The sequence below is a fragment of the Diabrotica virgifera genome, chromosome 7, assembly GCF_917563875.1.
Source record: "Diabrotica virgifera virgifera chromosome 7, PGI_DIABVI_V3a".
Lineage (NCBI taxonomy): Eukaryota > Metazoa > Arthropoda > Insecta > Coleoptera > Chrysomelidae > Diabrotica > Diabrotica virgifera.
In genome coordinates, this window is record NC_065449.1 from 136,930,390 (window position 1) to 136,953,632 (window position 23,243).

Below are 23,243 nucleotides of genomic sequence, written 5' to 3' on the forward strand. Positions count from 1 at the left end.
ATTGCTTCGGTCAAAATGCTATATCTCATAAACTAACAAACCATTACGATTAACTAATACTTCGACAGCTGTCAAATTGAAGGTTAGGGCTGACTGACTAAAAATCATATGGATTTAATACCAGTAGTGCCATCTATGTGTCAATCTACCAATTTTTCATCGGTGCCGAACTAGTTCTTTCGTTTCTTTTAGTATGTTTGTCCATTTTAGTGGAGATAGATAGTAGAGATAGAAAAGGGATAATATGGGATACCTACAAATAATACAATCATCATCATCAACCCATACGCGTCCACTACTGGAGATAGGTCTACCTCGGGTAGACCTTTTCAGGCATATGGGAAGTAAGATCTAAATATAAATACATAGTTCAGTTTACCAAAAGCTGTCCAGGCTAATCCTACGCGAAGTGGGAGCTCGCACGTCTGTTTATCTCTTCCCAACCGAATTTCATGTTCCAAGTACTTATAAGATACAGTCAGCTCAATATCCATTCCATTAACATCAATATTACAATTTAGCAAAAGATTAATCATTATTTGCGTCTCGTTGATGTTAATCTTTAGTCAGACCTCTAAGAAAGCGTGACATAATGTTGATTATGTCACGATTATGTCCCATATTCTGGGACCAAAAATACTTAGTTCGATTCAACCTAACTTACCTTATTAGTACAAATGTGCAAATTACAAAATATTACATCCCTTTGAAGTTACAAAAGGAAAATCTATTTTTCCAATACCTATGTCGAAAACTATTAGAGCTTTTATATTGAAAATGGATATATGGCTTTCTTATACCAGGAACATCTTAAAAAATAACAGTGACATTTGTGCACCCCATAAAATTTTTAATGAGTGTTTTCTTACTTGAGCCCCCCAGACGTTTGTGCACATTTTAATTAAATTATTATTGTGGTACCACCAGTTAAACACAATGGTTTTAAAACATTTTCTAGATATTCTGAACATTTGTAAAATCCACTACATATTTGTAAATGGTTAAGTATGAAAATAAGTATGTAAATAAGTATGAAAAACTTTAAGTGACAATTCTACATGAAAAAATAATCACATTTTGTTCTGTAAACGTATGTCCGCAAATGCTTCGTTTTTGAGATACGTGGTGTTGAAATTTTTGTTTCAAATTGCCAATTTATTTATTGCTCTAAGACCGGTTGAGCTATGAAAATGAAATTTGGTGTGTTTTAAGAGGTAGTTATTATGCATTTTTTGACATCCAATTAAGAATTTTGTATGCATCATTGGTGTGACTAGGGGTAATGGTCTGAATTTGTTAGTGAAAAAAATAGTACGCCACTGAGATATTTCGAATTAAATATAATTTTTAATTCCACGTCTAATTTGTGATAAAAAGTTGTTGTTGTTTTTCTGCAGAAAAATAAAACATCTTGACGCGTATTTTTCATTTTGTAATACATTATCAAGAACTATCCAATATATTAATACTAAACTAGAACAATAACAGCAAATATTACTAATACGATTTTAACTAGGTGCAGAGCTACAACAAATGTTAAAAATGACCTCTTCTAGAGGTGACGGAATAATTTTATATTCATTATTGGCGCTCGTACGGGTAATGGTTTGAATTTTTTTGAAGAAAAGGATAGTACGCCACTGAGATATGTGAAATTCAAAATCATTTTTGAATTCCTCGTTGAATTTACGACAAAAAATCTTGCTTGCCTTTTATTCATATGCGGCGCCGTTTTTATGCAAAAAAAACATCTTTAAACCATCGATACATAATTCGCAAATATTTTACGTCTATCCCTACTTTTTCTGTCTTTACACGGCAAATTACCAAATAGTAAAATTCACACTGGTATGGATATGTAAACATTACTAGAATGTCATTCTACTTAATAATGTCATCATTAACTTTAAAGAGATGGCTTTTGAATGTTGTTGGAAAACTGTTATTTACATATATTTATTATATATATATATATATATATATATATATATATATATATATATATATATATATATATATATATATATATATATATGTTTATATATTTACTGTATTTGTATAATTGTAAAGTATTAATTCAGTTAATTAATGTGATAATTTTTTCACTAACTATGTATTAAATAATTGTAATAATTTATATCTACAAGAAAAACTAATACTCAATCGAGAAAAGAGGAAAAGTGTTAAAGTGTTTTTTTAATAATATTTTGTTACTATGTAACGCTTACAATTTTGAACATCTTTAACAACAAAAAACTTGGATCACAGAATATATCCTGGTCAATTATCTGCTTAGATCGTCCATGAATAACAAACAATACACTATTAATATTATTTAATCAACAACTCATAATATTCCCGATGCCATGTAAAATATTTAAAACTGTCAGTGTCTTGTCATCGTATTCTATTTGACTCAGTGCGTTGTATGACAAAGATAGCGAATGTTCGATTTGGAAAATATCACCACGGACATGGTGTACATTTTTTTCGAATCCTGAAAAAAACTAATAAATATTAAAAATAAAATAAAAATGTTATTTATTTTTTTTTATGGAGAACAGGCCTACGTTCTCTCCGATGAGGCTCCAATAAGAGCCGAAAATCACGATTCAGAGGACTGGACTGAGCTCCGTATTCGAATTGAAAAGTAAGATTGTTTTGCCTTCGCATTGCAACTGAATTAAAGATAAAATTTTTATTTTATTTTTATATTGGTCTTTACTCCTTCGAGTAACTAGGTCCATTTTCTGTTGGAATTTACCAGCTGAACAGACGGGGTCGTGAATTGTAAATTTTTGAATTCCCTCTTGTCTTCTTCGCTTCAGCATCCATTTGGCTTGCAAATTTTAGAAGCCTTGGAGGTGTTACCAAGGACATGGACCAATAAGTTTTCGATTTAGAAATCTTTTAGTAATATTTTAATATTTTTTAAATATTATTAATAACGCTATTTGGATCGAAAACTTCATCATCTAATAAATATTAGTTTAAGTCCCTTAGAATAAATAAAAAGTTTCTTTTGAATGCGATATTTGAAATTAAAAATCACACTACATTTTCTCTTAGATTTCACCCCTGTAACTTATTAAAATAAACATTATAGTAGAAGTTTTCAGAGACTTTCGGCCCTGGGTCTGTCGTTCTGCGTTTAAATTTTTTAAAAATACTTATTAGTTTTCTCAGGATTCGAAAAAAATGAATCCCCATTTGAATAGCATTGCAGCCGAAAATACGTACCCATCCCCTTAACGCTAACAAATTATTCGAGGTAGTTTCCATATGTATAGACACTTAGTTCAAATACTTTGTTAACGTTAAGATGTTTTATTTTTTTGCATAAAAACTCCGCCGCATATGAAAAAAAGGCAAGAAAGATTTTTTGTCGTAAATTGAACGAGCAATTCAAAAATGATTTTTAATTCGACATATCTCATTGGCGTACTATTTTTTTCTTAAAAAAATTCAAACCATTACCCGTACGCGCGCAATGATGAATATAAAATTATTCTGTCGCCTCTAAGGCACATCAAAGAAACATGAAACGTAAATTACGTTTCATGGAAATAAACCACTGCTAAACAAATATATATGTCCGGCCATTTATGAAACTCTCCGAAAATAAAAATGTGTCATGAGCATGAATCACACTCGTTTCATTGGTAGGCGGACTTTCAGATTTGTTTAGCAGTGTTTTCTTTTCATGAAACATGTTTTTCGTTTCATGTTTCATGTTTTTCGTTTCATGTTTCTTTGGTGTGCGGCTTGCCTAAAGGTCATTTTTAACATTTGTTGTAGCTCTGCACTTAGTTAAAATCTTATTAGTAATATTTTCTGTTATTGTTCTACTTTAGTATTATTTTAAATTGGATAGTTCTTGATAATGTATTACAAAATGAAAAATACGCGTCAAGATGTTTTATTTTTCTGCATAAAAACAGTGCACCATATGAAAAAAAAGAAAGGTTTGTTATCACATTAGACGTGGAATATAAAAATAAATTTTAATTCGAAATATTTCAGTGGCGTACTATTTATTCTTTTAAAAAATTCAGACCATTAACCCTAGGCGCACGAATGATGAATACAAAATTATTAATTTATATTAAATTAAGAAAATACATTATATATTTATAAATAATAATAATTTCATTTTTATAGCTCAACCGGTCTAAGAGCAATAAATAAATTGGAATTTTGAAAGAAAAAATTTTCAACACTCCATATCTCGGAAACGAAGCATTTGCGGACATACGTTTATAGAGCAAATTGTCATTATTTTTTCATGTAGCCCGTAAAGTTTTTCATACTTATTTACTAACACCTTGTATACAGTGATGAGCGCGCTAATCGGTAAAATATCGCAGAAGATGAAAACATATTACGTTGTGAACTAAAAAGAGATAAAACTGTTAGAGGTGGGAAATTTAGCGATAGAAACCCATACATTTACATTATATTGATTGTTTCCCTCCTTTAAACGTATCATAGGAGTATGCAAAACTATCACTGTCACAGTGGTAGTTGCCAAATTAAAAAAAATTGAGCACCCTGTACAAATAATTATGTTTATGTTAGTTAATGAATAACCTTTCAAATGAGATAGCACACGAACCCTATCCTCATTTCAATAAAATAATCGATTGCGTGATTATGCCTAGATAGATGACGCCACTAGTATGATATAAAGGGTGTTAATAAATAAGTATGACAAACTATAATTCTACATGAGAAAATAATGACAGTTTGCTCTATAAATGTATGTCCGCAAATGCTTCGTTTCCGAGATACGGAGTGTTGAAATTTTTATTTGAAACTGCCAATTTAAATATTGATCTAAGACCGCTTGAGCTATAAAAATGAAATTTGGTGGATTTTAAGAGGTATACAGGGTGTTTCATTAATAATTGTCCATATAGTAACTGCAGAAACAACAGTTAGCACAAAATACGAAGATTTAACCTAAAACACTTAAATAAAATGTGGTTCCTTACTGAGTTACAGGGTGTTTTATCTAAAAATTTAAAAACTATTTTTGCTTAGCATTTTAAAACTATTCGACGTATCCTTGTCATACTTAGCAGGAAGTATAGGTACTGTACAAACTACTAAATTATTATAAATAAACGTTTCTGGCTATTACCAGAGGCGTACTACGGGGGAAAGTGAATGGTTGACCCTTTCCAAATTCTACGCCGCTGGCGGAATTGCTATTTTAGTTCAATTTTTGGATTCTCCAATACTTTCTATCAAAATAATATACTCTTTATTCGTAACGATAAAGTCATTAGTTTTCGAGATCTTTGAAGTTAAAAATGAAAGGACACGGTCATTTTGATTAATGCATTGTGTCGCTTCATTTTTAATTTCAAATATCTCGAAAACTAATCATTTTATCGTTACGAATGAAGAGTATATTATTTACATAAAAAGTATTGTAAAATAAAAAAATTACACTAAAATAGCAATTTCGCCAGTGGCGTAGAATTTGGGAAGGGTCAACCTGCCACTATCCCCTGTCGTACGCCTCTGGTAGTAGCTAGAAACGTTTATTTATCTTAATTTAGTAGGGTGTACAGTACCTACACTTTCTGCCAAGTATGATAAGAATAAGCCAAATAGTTTTAAATTACTGCGTACAAATAATTTTTAAATTTTAATCATATGAATCATATCATACATTAATAAAAATAACTGTGCCGTTTCATATTTAACTTCAAATATCTCGAAAACTAATGACTTTATCGTTACGAATGAAGAGTACATTATTTACGTAGAAAGTATTGGAGAATCTAAAAATGGCACCAAAATATTAATTCCTCCAGTGGCGTAGAATTTTAGAAGAGTCAACCATTCACCATCCCCTGTCGTACGCCACTGGTAGTAGCTAGAAACATTTGTTTATCATAATTTACTAGGGTGTATAGTAATCGCACTTTCTGCCAAGTATGAAAAGGATACGTCGAATAGTTTTAAAATGCTGAGCAAAAGTAATTTTTAAATTTTTAGATAAAACACCCTGTAACTCAGTAAGGAACCATATTTTATTTAAGTGTTTTAGGTTAACTCTTCATATTTTGTGCTAAGGTTTTTTCAGTTACTATATGGACAATTATTAATGAAACACCCTGTATATTGCGCATTTTTTGGCATACAATTAAGAATTTTGTATTCATCATTGGCGCGCTTAAGGGTAATGATCTGAATTTTTTTAAAGAAAAAAATAGTACGCCACTGAGATATTTCAAATTCAATATCATTTTTAAATTCCATTACCCGTACGCGCGCCAAAGATTAATATAAAATTCTTCTGTTATTTCTTGTTGATTTGCACCTAGTTATATTCTTATTAGTGATATTTTTGTTATTGTTATCTACCTCTTAAAACCCACCAAATTTCATTTTCACAGGAAAACCAGTCTTAGAGCAATAAATAAATTGGCAGTTTGAAATAAAAATTTCAACACCCCGTATCTCGGAATCGAAGCATTTGCGGAAATACGTTTATTGAGAAAACTGTTACTATTTTTTTCATGTAGAATTACCCTTTAAAGTTAACAAAGTAACAAAGTTAATAAAGTACTTATTTACTAACACCCTGTTTATGTCAAAAAATCATAGTTTGAAAATAAAAATCGGCCTGTTTCTGGATTTTCCCTTGAAGTCTCCAGTTTACGAAGTAATGAATTTATTCCAGTTGGCTTTGCCACACTGTATATATAGTCTGGGCAGATTATCCGAGAATAGGGCTTTTTGTGAAAAGTTACTTACCAGCAATTTTATTGCTGGAATCGAATGTTATGATTGTATATACATATACATAATAGGTATGCAAAGTCCGCAGATAGTGTGCTACTTTTTTTATAAACAAAGTGGCGTCCGAAAATCGTGTTTTTTTAATTTTTGCTCTATAACTCCCAAGATTTTAACTTTACACCAAAAACACCGTAATTAAATTCTGCATAGAGACGTGTTTTTCCGATTTACTTCGACAAAAATTCCTGGAAAATGAGGGTTTTCCAACAAAATCTTTAATTTTCAACTAAAATTTTTAATAAGTAATTGTTTATCAATAATTAAATAACTCGGTGATATAAAAGATATTTTCGTATAGATTATAATTCCAGAAGCCGATGGAAATTGAATGAACAGTTTAGCAACAATTGAATTGGTAATTAAACATTGACGGTCGCTGTAATAACCACAATAATTATGACACATAAGAATAGCTATGATTTTTGTATAAAAAATCACTGTATCTATCTAATGTACTTTACAGAATTGAAATCGAACTATTTAAGCGGCCTCAGAAATATTTTAAAATTATAAACAATTTTTTGACTTATAAACAAATAGAATATCTCGGGAAATATTAAATTAAATTAAATCATGAAAACGTTATTGAAAAAAAAGCGGCATGACACTTCTTTTAAAATAAAAAACATTTAATTGTGATGAGTGGTTCCTGAGATACAAGCGGTCAAAGTTGACCGGCATTTGCGGCAAAGATATAAACAATAGAATCATAATTTTCGAACGATCACCTTTTTATTTCGGTTCTCTTTCTACACACTAATTTTCATAACTTTAAAATTTTCATAACATATTTTATTATAATAAAAACTATCGATATTACGAGTGAAAATTGACAAAAATAGCAAAATTCCAATCAAAAATTAGATTGGAGAAAATGTAATTTCAAAGTTCAAAATCGGTAAAATTAAAAAAAATGCATTTTCTCGGCTTCCCATGGAGCAATTTTCTTCATTCTTTTTTGTTGTAACTCGAGTAGAGCCATCTAACTAACGTATTATTAAATGTCAAACTTGCTTTTGTGTTGTTATAATAGATTAATTTATTTATAAGAAAAGAAAACTACATATTTTTTCCAGTTGTAGACTTTTTTTAGATAAACTTACTACAAGTGTACCTTTTAACGTTAAAAACACAAATATTCTCATTTGAAAGCTGTACAATTATTTAAAAAATCTTTATTTAAACGAATTAAAAATTTTTAATAAATAAATTAATTTAATATAACAAAACAAAAGCAAGTTCGACATTTAGTAATGTGTTAGTCAGATGGCTCTACTCGAGTTACTTGGGAACAAAAAACGACTGAAGAAAATTGCTCCATGGGAAGCCGAGAAAATGCATTTTTTTAACGTATACGGATTTTGAACTTTGAGATTACATTTTCTCCAGCCTTATTTTTTATTGGAATTTTGGTATTTTTGGCAATTTTCACTCGTAATATCGATAGTTTTTATTATAATAAAATATGTTATGAGTATTTTAAAGATATGAAAATTGATGTGGATAAATAGGACCGAAATAAAAAGGTGATGGTTCGAAAATTATGATCCTATTGTTTATATCGTTGCCGTAAATGCCGGTCAACTTTGACCGCTTGTATCTCAAGAACCACTCATCACAATTAAACGTTTTTTATTTTAGAAGAAGCGTCATACCGCTTTTTTTAACACCGTTTTCTTGATTTAATTTAGTTTAATATTTCCCGAGATCCATTATCCATTTTGTTTATAAAAAAAAGTAGCAAACTATCTGCGGACTTTGCATACCTTTATTATTAATATATACAATCATAAGATTCGATTCCAGCAATAAAATTGCTGGTAAATAACTTTTTCCACCTACCTATACCGAAAGTATACTTTTCCGGACCTGATTGTAGGGAGCAAAGTTGTACTTTTCCTCCCTAGGGAGGAAAATATTTTTCCTCCCTAGGGAGGAAAAGTAAAAGTGACGTCATGGTATCTCAATCATGAAATATAACTTATTGACGCCCTGTATAATACCTATTTTCTATTACGTAAGTATCTATACATTTTAACGTTTGTTTAGAAACACTCAGTATTTTGCAGAATGGTAAAAAAACAGTAAATTGTTATTCTGATTTAACAATGTTTACATTAATAATTTGACAGTTGACAGTTATATTGTACCTACTTGTTAGTTTTAGTTCTAATAAATCTTGTTGTTTAGTTACAAATAAATTAAGTAAAAATGAAAAAATGATTTGTTATTTGAGGAAGGTGGAAAAACCATATGTATAACATGGGAGTAAAGTGCCTTTTCCTCCCTTGAATGATTACTGCCCTCCGCTACGCGTCGGGCAGTAAACTTCATTCTCGGGAGGAAAAGTAGCACTTTCCTCCCTTGTCATACAAATAGCTATTCCTTGTATTTTGCTAATTAGACCAGAGTAATACACTGTGTTTGAAAACCATTAGAGTCTGTACAGACAAGGATTGATTTAATAAATTATTTTTTATTTAATAATCAGCATTCAAATTTTCTTAACTTTAAATTGTCTTTGAAACCGCTACTGATATGCATAAATATGTTTATGTGGCAATCTGATGTTTGTTTCTTGACCTGACCTGATTGCTCATCACAATTATCGTTATTTAAATTTTGAATTACGTATGTAATTTGTTAAATACAAAATAGATTTTACTCTTGATAGAAAACAGACAAAATGTTTATCTGATTAATAAAAATTTGTTTTTAGCTTTAATTAAATTGTCTCCTACTTGCTTCTTAGCAGTAATTAAACCGAGAACGAAAATCGTGTTAAACGTTATTGATCATTTCTGGTCTACTATTAGGAGTTTCTATTTATTTAAACTTTCCCATTTCCCTCTCTGTCCCAGTATATTAGCTACTGAGCAACCCTATGGGAAATAATCAACTGGTGTAAGTTCTGAAGATCTTAGGGGTAGAATCCAATACCTGTCGTTTTGCCAATGTACTCTTTCATGTAAACAGAATTGCTTCATCAGAAAAAAGAGTTTGGCGAATGAAACGTGGACTTTGATTACATAAATCGTGCATTAATTCGGAAATTATATTCGTGCAATTTGCCATAAATTTTTTGGAATTCTCTGCCATACTTAATACATCAGGGTTTACATTACAGTTGATAGGTTCATGATCACATCAGCAGTTGCAACATTTTTTACGTGTCTGGTCTCTCTAAAGTCTAAAGTACCCGGCACAAAACCTTATGGAAATTAGGTCGAAGTGGATTTAGTTCATACTTTGGGAAAATACTCTTTGAAGCATCCTGATGAAAAATTCTCATGGGCAGATCTCGATCTGATGGAGGTGTTTTAAGATATAGAGGCACAAACTAGGAAAATTATAATATTTACCGGGTATTCCAATTCCCAGAGTTACTGGTTATCTGGCAACATGAAGAGGTAAAGTCTAGGACTTTTCCTGGCTATCCAATGGCTACCTTTACTTTGACCTTGAACTTGACCTTCAAGGTCATGCCAAGGTCACACGATCTTATTCGAGCGGGAACCTATGTTTCTAATTGCAACAATGAATAGAATATGACCTATACGGATATATCTACGTTTGAATATGACCTTGAAAATCATGGTCAAAGTTATTGGGTTAATGGGTTAAAGATTCGAAAGTAATGTAATAGAAGTTTGAGATTTTCCCCCGGCTTAACGATACTGTTTAATTAATGTTCTTTTTCTTTTGGATAACGTATGGTTTCCTATCTGTAGTTTACTTGAATTGAATTTTTAGATTTAAATTCATTAGATGCTACCTATCAATATTTATTAAAGTTTACGTTCCCACCAAAATTATTTCGCTTGGGAGGGTAATAATAATAAAAAATTTCATGACCTTCATACGATCAATAATGTCATAATCAAGGTCAAATTCAAGGTCGGCATCGTTAAGCCGTGAAAAAATCTCAAACTTCTATTACATTACTTTGTAATCTATAACCCAATAACCTTAACCATGATTTTCAAGGTCAAATTCAAACGTAGATATATCCATTATATTCATTGTTGCAGTTAGAAACATAGGTTCCCGCTCGAATAAGAACGCGTTAGTAAGAATATCAAAGTAAAGGTCGCCATTGAATAGCCAGGAAACAGTTCTAGACTGCTAGTACTTTTCTTTGATCCAAACCTCTACATGTTGCCAGATAACCAGTAACTCTGGGAATTGGAATAGCCGGTAAATCTTATAATTTTCCGAGTTTGTGCCTCTATATCTTAAAAACCTTCCATCAGATCAATATCTGCCCATGAGAACTTTTCATCAGGATGCTTCAAAGAGTATTTTCCAAAAGTATGAACTAAATTCACTGGGATCTAATTTCCATAAGGTTTGTGCGGGGTACTTTCTTCTTAATTTTACTAACAATGGACTGTGTCATAGGCGTGTATTAGGATATAATTTTTTTCTTAATTTTACTAACAATGTACCTACTGTGTCATACACGTGTATTAGGATATTTTATAATAAATAATTTACATACTTCTTGTTGCTTTCTGGTTTTATCCCCATATCCAACTATAAAATTATTAATGCTTCGATTACTGGTGTTTCCGCGAAGGAGGCCATTGTTTAGTTTTAGTTATGTAACTGACCTATATTTGACCCAAGCCGACTTGATTTTTAAAAACTAGACTTTTTCTCGTTATTTTTAGTTCTCAATATTTGGGCGGCTAATATGGTACCTAATTTATTCGTGTCTTTTCATAATAGCAAAAAGAACATCAGTAGTAAACATTTATTAATAAATTTCGTGTTTTAATAACAGATAAAGTTGACTGGCCATTTAATTCAAAACATTTTAAGAAATCAATGAGGATGATCTGGTTCATCGACCGACCACAAAATTTAAAAGATTAAAAAATAGAATTAGACTGATTACTTCATTCATAGGAGATTCTGACCAATAAAAAGCCACAGAAATCTGAATTAAATCGATAATTTTTGATAATCTCCCGTCGTTAAGTATATTACGTCAGATGCCCTTCGTTGCTACGAAAAAATACATTCAGTGACATTAATGACAATTAATAGGTATTTTAAAAATTATAAAAGTGATGACTTTCAATCGTCAAATATTTATAAAAACTGTGTGTTTAATGGTACTTACATAAACAAATTACAATAAAATTTTGGTTTTAAACAGTTTTATTCATGAAATAATCGCAACAAATTGCACTCGACCTCTGAAATTAATATAGAATTTCAGATCTCTTGTGCAATTACTACTGATTATTTCATTCATAGGAGATTCTGACCAATAGAAAGCTACATAAATCTGAATTAAATCGATAATTTTTGATAATCTCCCGTCGTTAAGTATATTACGTCAGATGCCCTTCGTTGCTACGAAAAAATACATTCAGTGACATTAATGACAATTAATGTTTTAAAAATTATAAAAGTGATGACTTTCAATCGTCAAATATTTATAAAAACTGTGTGTTTAATGGTACTTACATAAATAAATTACAATAAAATTTTGGATTTGAACAGTTTTATTCATGAAATAATCGCAACAAATTGCACTCGACCTCTGAAATTAATATAGAATTTTTGCTCTCGTGACACTTTGACATAATTTCACTCGCCTTCGGCTCGTGAAATTAAAACTGTCAAAGTGTCACTCGGGAAAAATTCAATAATTTCAGTGCTCTTGTGCAATTACTACTGAAAATTCGTAAATATAACTCCAGAAATAATTATCAAACAAACATTTTTTCTGGTTTTTTTGAGAGCATTTAAATGTATTTTGAATTAAATAAATTGCGTACATACCTTTGTTTCGTCAAATAATTTCATTCAAAAATTATTATTTGGCCACCCTGTATAAATAATTATGTTAGTGTTTATATTAATGAATAGAGAATTGAACAACCTTTCAAATGAGCTGGCATACAACCCTCTATTCTCATTAAAAATTGATTACGTCATCACGCCCAGATAGATAACGTCACTAGTATGATATACAGTGATGAGCCCGCTAATAACTGCAAAATATCGCAAAAGATGGAAAACCTAATGCGTTGTGTAATAAAAAGAGATCAAACTTGTAAAGGTGGAAATTATCGGTATGAACGTATAAACTAACATTACATTACATAGTTTCCCACCTTTAGAGGTCTGACGAGTATTTTATATAATTATATTGTCATAGTGACAGTTTTTATACTCCTCCGATACAAAGGTGAGAAACTATGTAAGACAATGTTAATGTAATTTAATGTTAACCTAATGTAATGTTAACGTTTATATCGATAATTTCCACCTCTACTAGTTTCATCTCTGTTTACTTCACAACGTATTATGTTTTCCATCTTTTGCGTTATTTTGTCGGTTATTAGCGCTCTCATCACTGTATATCGCACCTTTGCGGAAATACTGACACAAGTGCAAATTTTTCACAAATTGAATTATGAACACTACGATATTCGTAATACTCGTATTTATCTGGGGAAACAAAGCCAGAATTGTAACTCTTCCCTATTGCGCTAGATGACGTCTATGTCGTTGTTGAATTTCTGTTATTATATGATTTTTTAGTGCAACAAAGTCAGATTGTCAGTTGTGCGTGATAAGGTGCAATGATAAAATTATGAAATTTTTGGAATAACAATGACACGTTTGCTAACTTTCTCCCCTTTCAGGAGGCTTTAAAAGGGGATGTGTAAAAAAATTCTAAAAAACTTTACATTATAGTATACGGTAATAACTAAAACTGCGAACAATAAATTTCTATTTTCTCTTGTAATTTGCAAAATTTTAAATGCGTTTTCTCAACAACAAATTTTAATTTACGTCTGTGTTTCTCCAAAGGTGCGATATGCCAAAAAATCATAATTTAAAAATAAAATCGACCTATTTTGTGATTTGTTTTCAAAATAGTCCATTCTGGAAAAAATTAATGTAAGTATTCTATATGTTTGCCCCTTAGTGTATAATATGTATGGTTTGTTCAAAAGTAAATGGTTGAGTTCAATTAGTGCGGTTGTAAATATTATTAAATTTATCTGACCTGGCCCATTGTTAAGACCCACCCGGAGCGATAAGCCACCGAGGTAGACAGAGTTGGTCTTTTGCAATTAACACTGACTAGACGGTACTCCCATAATAAAGCCTGAAATAAATCTTACCTGAAACCGGGCATTTTATACTATTATCGGTTAATCCAGGATGTTTATAGTGGTAACTAATTGAACTCAACCATTTACTGTTAAACATACCATACCTATATGTCGTAGGCAAGTATGAAATGCAGGCATTCTTGCAAAAGCCTAGTCATTTTCATAATGACTAGGCAGTTTATATGTTTTCATTTTTACGAAATGACTTCACACACTTTTAGGCATTTGCAAAACTGCCGGAAAGGATAATTTAATTTTGATTATAATATATAAGTTTAGGTTATGTTGTTTATTTTTGTTATTGTTCTATAATTTTATTTTATTATTTATGCAAATTAGTGCAATGAACTAGTCGTATAGCTTTTCCAGTAAGTTCATTGAAATAATGGTTCAAGTCCAAAATATTTAATTAAGCTCCTTTAAGTTAATAGTTTTATAATAACATTTGTTCCTTATTATAAAATAAAGGTTTAGAATCACTGGGTGTAATAATTTCATAGCAGTAATTATTTAAATTTAATAAATTTTATGAACATAATCTAAATTGCAACAATGTTTCAAAATAAAATTACCCTTTGACAGAATTATATTGTAAAAACGTTCACGTTGCCGGTGGTTTTGCAAATGCCTAAAAGTGTGAAGTCATTTTGTAAAAATGAAAACGTTATACAAACTGCCTAGTAATTACGAATATGACTAGGCTTTGGCAAGAATGCCTGCATTTCATACTTGCCTACGATATATACATAGAATATCTACTAAATATATTATTTCTCTTATTATTATTGTTAGTATTTTTTAAATTTAAAATAAACTTTTTCTTATCGTGGCATAGAAAATATTTAAAATGTATTTCTTACTTTTAGTTCAATAATAAATTACCTAATATGGGGTTATCAGTTTCTTAATAATTACTATATACATATATTATATATAGTTGAATATTGTTGATTTGTTTAACTTGTCACTGTGTTTTAAATTTTATAGTAAAGCCGAGAGTACCTATTACAAATGTTTTATTATATTATAATAAATTATATACAGGGTGTAACAAAAATACAGGTCATAAATTGTACCACATATTTTGGGAACAAAAATAGTTCGATTGAACGTAACTTACCTTAGTACAAATGTGCACATAAAAAAATTACAGCTCTTTTTACAAAATGAAAATCGATTTTTTCCAATATATCGAAAACTATTCGAGATTTTTTATTGAAAATGGACAAGTGGTATTTTTATGGCAGGAAAATCTTTAAAAAATATAGTGAAATTTGTGCACCCCATAAAAATTTTATGGGAATTTTGTGCCCTCAAACCCCCCCAAACTTTTGCGTGTGTTCCAATTAAATTAATATTGTGATACCATTAGTTAAACCTAATGTTTTTAAAACTTTTTTGCCTCTTAGCACTTTTTGGTAAAGCCAGTTTTTCTCGTAGTCTATGTAACGAGACCGCTCCCGTCTGAAAAAATTTCTGATTCGGTTTCTTTGTGGATTCCTATTCAAAAATGTCTCCTTTAAACAAATCTGACGGGTGCCGAGCGGAATTTTTGGGCAGAACTTGTTGCAAAAAATTTTTTTAAACAAATACAAAAGATCACGTTTTTTTGCTCTAGAATATATTATATTTTTAGATTTTTTGGGACATTCTAAATAAAAAATGTATCATATAATTTTTCTCAAAAATTGATAGTTTTCGAGTTATAGGTGATTAAAAATCTGAAAAATGCGAAAATACGCACATTTGAGGCTTAAAAACTCATATTTAAATTAGTATTTTTGAGATTGTCAGACAGTTAAATTGAAGTCTAAACATTCAGCTTCAAGATTCTGAAGAGTGATCGCGTCTAACCTTAATTTAACTCGTTTTTTAATTGTTAAATATGCATGTCCATCCGATTTTTTTGCCGGTGCGCCGCGCTCTATTTCAAAAATCTCCTATTTTGCCCCGAAAAATATTTTTTCTAGATTCCTTGGAATATTCTAAATAAAATAAGTTTCTTGACATATTTCTCAAAAGTTTATAGTTTTAAAGTTATAAGCGATTTAAAATCCGAAAAAGGACAAAAAAACGCATTTTCTTATTTCAAATCGCTTACAACTTTAAAACTGTCAACTTTTGACAAAAATGTCGAGATACTTATTTTATTTAGAATGTCCCAAAGAATCTATAAAAAATATTTCTCGGATGGACATGCATATTTAACAATTAAAAAACAACGATTTAAATTAAGGTTAGACGCGATCACTCCTCAGAATCTTGAAGTTGAATGTTTAGACTTCAATTTAACTATCTGGCAACCAGTGGCGGCTGGTCCTATGAGGCAGGAGAGACAGTGCCTCAGCAGTATTTCAATCGACTATTTACGTTATTTCATCATTAATTCTTTAAATACAATTTAAGTAACTCTTTGAAATTTGCTAAATAGATTTTTATGATAAAACATAAAAATGAGTACGGCTCTGACCTCTGCCCTCCGTCCTACGTGCGAGTATTTTGCATCTTATTCTCACTCTCTCAAATTATTACAGATGAAGCATGCCTCTCTTGACACACAGCATTTTCGTCAACGAGACCAGATGTATGTCGGCAACCAACAACAAAATTCTAACTGAGGTTCAATTTCGGAACGCGAATTTCACTATCCTTCGAGGCTAGCCTCAAAGGCTGGCCATAGTAGTAAGTGTAGGATACGATATACCTAAGCGTATAATGTCGAACTTCACCAAACTGCTTAATGGATAAAAATGATTGGATATGTAATTTTAGTCTGTTAACAATTTTAAAAAACAAGCGGTGCCCGATATAATTTTGTTTTGAATACAATTAATTAATAATTAAAAAATTACTTTTCATTATAAATTAAAAAAATTCGGACGGGTCAGATATTTTAGATTTTATAGATCATTCGAAACAAAAAAGATCGTTTGTAATTTTTTTCTTAAGTTGATCTTTTTCGAATTATAAACAATTTAAAACTGAAAAAAGAAAGAAAGATGACGTTTTTCAAGGCTCGAAATATAGTAAAAAATATCATTTTTAAAATTACGAAGTCCATACCTAAATTCAAGTTCAACCATTATTCTATCAGTTTTGATAAGTAGTTTGGACTTATTTTAGTCATTTTATTTTAAAACATTGTTTTTTAGTTGTTAATCGACCGTTTTGCAATAAGGAAATTTCCTCCTTAAAAATGAAAAAACTATCCTACATTTTAGAATAAAATATGGCAAAAATTATTATCAGGAACTGATAGAAGAGGGTTTGAACTTGAATTTAGGTTCTTGATGATTACAAAAATAATATTTTTTATGTGTGTTTTGTTTTGTTTGAGCCTTGATAATCGTCATCTTTCGTTCTTTTTTCAGTTTTAAATTGTGTATAATTCGAAAACAGGAAGACCAAATTCAAGACGAAATAACTATAGCGGAAACAAAGGAAATCATACAAAAGCTTAAGAAAGGTAAAGCGGCTGGATTTGATAAAATCACAGCGGAAATGCTTAAAAACATGGGCGACAAGGGCATTGAAATGCTAACAAAAGTGTCTAATAGGGCATGGAGTGAGAACCAAATACCAAAAGATTGGGAAGTGGGAGTTATTTTACCCATTTTCAAAAAAGGAGACAGACGCGAATGTAGCAACTACAGAGGAATAACACTACTGAGCATCCCATCCAAAGTATATGAGAGAATACTAGAAAAACGTATTTTACAAGAAGTTGATTCTAAAATGGAACAATCACAGAGTGGATTTAGACGAAATGGGACGTTTCGATGCCGCCGGTTCATCGCCGGCCGTTTCGATGCCGCCGGTTCATCGCCAGTCCATTTCATCGCCGTCATATCTCGCATTTCCTAGAATTCCTAATTAATACTAAAAATAACTAATAATTGTAACTGTCGAAAATTCGGAAATATATCAGAAGCGATTAATTGACTGGCGATGAATCGGCCGGCATCGGCATCGAACTGGCGAAAACCACTGATTAACCACTGATAAGTTAATAAGTGAAAACCTGATCACACGAAAGCTTTTCTTCCCTATATCAAAGGTGTTCACAAAATCGACAGAATTCTTAAACCACGAGGAATAAAAAACAGTATTTACCCCCCAACAAAAACTTTCATCTCTTGTCCGATCCGTCAAAGACAACATTCCAAATGAACAACACGGAGTTTATGAAATTCCTTGTGCAGACTGCCCCCGATCTTACATAGGACAAACCAATCGTAGAATCCAAAATAGGATTTATGAACATTCCATATCTGTTCGCAATTCCGATTTAGTTTCAGCCCTAGGCCAACACCATCTTCATACAGGTCACAAAATTGACTTTGAACACTCCAGAACCATAGCCCCCATCCGCTTCTATAAACAAAGAATTATCCGAGAAGCCATAGAAATCGAAAAACGGCCAAATTGTCTCAATAAAAGAGATGACGGCATCCGTTTACCTTCGACTTGGAGACCCCTCCTAAAGAAAACATCGTCCGCTCCATCTACAAATACAATTCCCGCCGTCAAAAATCTAAATTTTCATCAGAAAAATTCTCTATTTCATCTGTTTTATATATATAGGGTGGTTCATCTTATTCGCCTCGGTCTCTGTACGGAAAACCACTCGATATTTAAAAAAAATTTCTTCACAGAAATATACAGGGCCTTTAATACTACAATCTTAAAATAATGTAAATTATACAGGGTGTTCCAAAAAAGAGTGGTATATCAAAGTTATATTTTTTCTTATGGAATGCCCTATATCTGATGACATTACTGAATTGACCTTAAAAAATAAGCTATACTTTCATAAGGTTTCCCTATACCTAAATACAGGGTGTTTTGATTTATTTCGATTTTTATGAAAATGTAAGGTTTTAGAAAAAAATAAATATTTACGAATCTAAGAATCAGTAACAAATTCTTTCTTTGATCTTAATAAAAGACTATTTAGCATACTTAAACAGATGCTTACTGCAACAAAATTTCTTACAGGGTGGTCAAAATATGAGATTGTTCTATTAACAAATTCAAGCTGTAATAACTTACTTTTTTTAAATGGAACACCCTGTATCTTGCTAGTCTATCGCGTAGAAAATGTATTTAGCTTTCAATTTTTATTAGGGTTTCCTATACCTATCTTTTTCCAGGGTGGTCAAAATATTATATTGTTCTATTAACAAATTCGAGCTGTAATAACTTACTTATTTTAAATAGAACACCCTGTATCTTACTAGTCTATCGCGTAGAAAATTTACTTAGCTTTTAATTCTTATTAGGGTTTCCTATACCTATCTCCCTTCATTTTTCAAATATTTAAAGATTTCCTAATTTGTAAGCTTTAAAAATCACAATTACGTACCTATGTCTTGGTTATGTAAAACACATCACCAACACCGGCAATATACTTAGCTATCTTAGTCAAGATACTTTCTTTAATAAAATTCACATTTTTATCATTTAATCACACAGAGTGTTCTTATTTTAAATGACATACTCGATATTCTATTCTTTATAGTTATCTTATATTTAAAATCGATTCAATTCCATGTAAACATTCTCAATACACATATTACTCTGTAAATATAAATTCCAATGATATTCTGTAAATACCCATTTTGACATATTTTTGTACAATAGGCTCGTTTTCGTCATAGTAGCCATTGCATTTAATTGTTTGTAATTGCGATTCAAAGATTCAAACAAAAAGTGGTGTTCTTAAATTTACTTAATAACCGTCGGTTTAAGATATGGAAAATACTTATATGAAATGAAATATAGGTATTAATTTAAATATCTTCCAGAATACAGCATCTAATATAGGGTATGCAGTTTAATATAAATATAAACATATTATTCAATGTTACATGTAGGCCAAAACCACTAAAATAATACAACACTCTGTATGATTACATGATAACAATGAAAATTTTATTAATGACAGTATCTCGTCTAAGTATATTGCCGGTGTTGGTGATGTGTTGTACATAACCACGATATTATAGGTACTTAATTCTAATTTTTAAAGCTTACAAATTAGGAAATCTTTAAATATTTAAAAAATGAAGGAAGATAGGTATAGGAAACCCTAATAAGAATTGAAAGCTAAATAAATTTTCTACGCGACATACTGGTAAGATACTGGGTGTACCATTTAAAATAATAAGTTATTACAGCTTGAATTTGTTAATAGAACAATCTAATATTTTGACCACCCTGTAAAAAGATAGGTATAGGAAACCCTAATACAAATTGAAAGCTAAGTACATTTTCTACGCGATAGACTAGTAAAATACAGGGTGTTCCATTTAAAATAAGTAAGTTATTGCAGCTTGAATTTGTTAATAGAACAATCTCATATTTTGACCACCCTGTAAGAAACTTTGTTGCAATAAACATCTGTTTAAGTATGCTAAACAGTCTATTATTAAGATCCAAGAAAGAATTTGTTACTGATTCGTAGATTCGTAGATATTTATTTTTGTCTAAAACCTTACATTTTTATAAAAATCGAAATAAATCAAAACACCCTGTATTTAGGTATAGGGAACCCTTATGAAAGTATAGTTTATTTTTTAAAGTAAATTCAATAATGTAATCAGATATAGGTCATTCCATAAGAAAAAATATAACTTTGATATACCACTCTTTTTTGGAGCACCCTGTACAATTCACATTATTTTTGGATTGTAGTATTAATGGTTATGTATATTTCTGTGAAGAATTTTTTAAAAATATTAAGTGGTTTTCCGTACAGACACCGAGGCGAATAAGATGAACCACCCTGTATATATATATATATATATATATATATATATATATATATATATATATATATATATATATATATATATATATATATATATATATATATATAATTCGAAAACGATCAACTATATTTTTAAAGTTTATAAAAAAGTCAGTTTTTAATTATTAATTAATTATAGTCAGAACAAAATTAGATCGAGCACCCCTAGTTTTTTTTAATTGTTTCTCCTCTTCCTAAGTGTCTTCTCTATTGAGGTTGGCGGTCAATATGACAAATTTCTGTCTGTTCTGGGCTTGATAAATTAAGTCATTTGCTGTTGTGTGGGTCCAATATCTGATGTTTCGTAGCCAAGATTTTTTCTTTCTTCCTATACGCCTTTAACCTTCGATCTTGATTTCTGATATTACCCGTAGCTACTCAAATTCCCTATGACGCATTATGTGTCCTACATAATGACGTCTTTCTAATTTTGATAGTATTGACCAGAGGAGGACGTGTGTTCATTATTTTCAGTACTTCTTAATTCGTAGTTCTGCTGGCCCAGCTTATTCTTAACATTCGGCAGTACAACCACATTTCGAATGAATTCAATTTGTTGACGTCATACTGTTTTAACGTTCAGGACTCACAGCCATATAGTAATAGAGACCACACATAACACTTTACTCTTCTCATATTGTATAATAATTGTAAGTACATATAATTGGTAACATACGATATTACATATCCAATAATTTTTATCCATTAATCAAATCGGTGCAGTTCGATCTAATATCGGAACCTTACTATAACGTTTTTTTTTTGAGGATAGATAGACTTTTTTTCACGATAATGATTTAAAACTTTGTATGCCAGAAGTTTTTAAATTATTATGGATTTGTGTAGTTTTGCCAGTGAAGTCAGTGAAGTGCTTCTGCAGAAAGAAGTTTCTCCGCGCTAAAAAGGATTAAAATTATATCTGAAATACAACTGGACAGACACGATTGAGTAATATGGCAAAAGTCTCAACTGAAAATTCATTTATAAAACCGCAGGATACAGGATGAGAACGCATTTATATACGAGGTAATACTGATTTCGCAAAATGTAGGTACTGTAGACGGCCTAACGGCCTAAAATTGTAATGTTGTTCATGTAGTGATCCTTTTCTAAGTTAACGTACTCCTTTTCTAACTTAGCTACTCAAGCAACAGCGAGAAACGGAACTACCTGACTTGACCATGGCACGTGTGACCTTGCCGAAACGTCATCAAAATAATAGTTTTTAGAAAAACCATTATTTTAATGACGTTTGAAAATTATCCACCGTGGAAAACCACAGAATGCATATTATACAGGGTGCAAAAAAAATGCAGGTCATAAATTAAATCACATATTCTGGGACTAAAAATATATAGATTTAACCTAACTTACCTTAGTAGAAATGTGCACATAAAAATAGTTACAGCCCTTTGAAGTTACAAAATGAAAATCGATTTTTTTCCATATATCGAAAACTCTTTATGGAGGTTTTGTTCCTTTAAACCACCCTCCCCCTAACTTTTGCGTACGTTCCAATTAAATTATTATTGTGGTACCATTAGTTAAACACAATAGTTTTAAAACTTTTTTGCCTCTTAGAATTTTTTCGATAATCTAGTTTTTATCGAAATGCGGCTTCTTTTTTAATATGTTTACATAAAAATTTTATGGGAGTTTTGTTTCTTTAAACCACCCAAATATTTTTATACATTCCAATTAAACTACTATTGTAGTACCATAAGTTAAACACAGTGTTTTTAAAACTTTTTTGCCTCTTACTATTTTTTTGATAAGGCATCTTTTATCGAGATGTGTCTTCTTTTTTAAATTGGTTCAAAACATACCTAAAAATTTAAATTTTCGTGTTATTACCAGGTCTATAGCCATACGTAACCATATACAAAAATGTGGTGGATTTGATAAATATTCAAAATATCTCGATAGTCCATGTGGTGAGACCGCTCCCGTCTGAAAAAATTTCTGATTCGGTTCGTTTGTGGATTCCTATTCAAAAAATGTCCCCTTTAAACAAATCAGAAGGGTGCCGGGCGGAATTTTTGGTCAGAAATTGTTTAAACAATTTTTTTAAACAAATGCAAATGATCACGTTTTTTGCTCTGGAACATATATTTTTAAGTTTCGTAGGTCATTCTAAACAAGAAAAGCATCCTGTAAATGTTCTCGAAAATTGATAGTTTTCGAGTTATAGGCGATTTAAAATCTGAAAAATGCGAAAAAAGTGTATTTTTTGTTGTTCTTAATGGCGGTACAGGCTCGTTTTTTTAATATTGTATTTAATTACAGAGTAATTTCCACATATTAATATATTTTTCAAATTGGGCTCTGTACCGCCATTCTTTATTATATTACGAATACATGTGCCAAATATCTCGAAAAAATATTCAAAATTACAGCCGCAATCTTGGAACGCGTTTTCGCTACCTGTTGATCGCTACTGTTTCCTCTTAATAGAGTGAGGTAGGAATTTTTGT

At 30.7% G+C, this 23,243-nt stretch overlaps 1 protein-coding gene across 1 annotated transcript in view; it reads right to left on the bottom strand.

Moving 5' to 3' along the window:
* Positions 1 to 23,243, bottom strand: part of LOC126888489 (D-3-phosphoglycerate dehydrogenase) — a 74,555-nt gene that overhangs the window by 17,470 nt on the left and 33,842 nt on the right. The gene's annotated exons all lie outside the window — the stretch shown is intronic.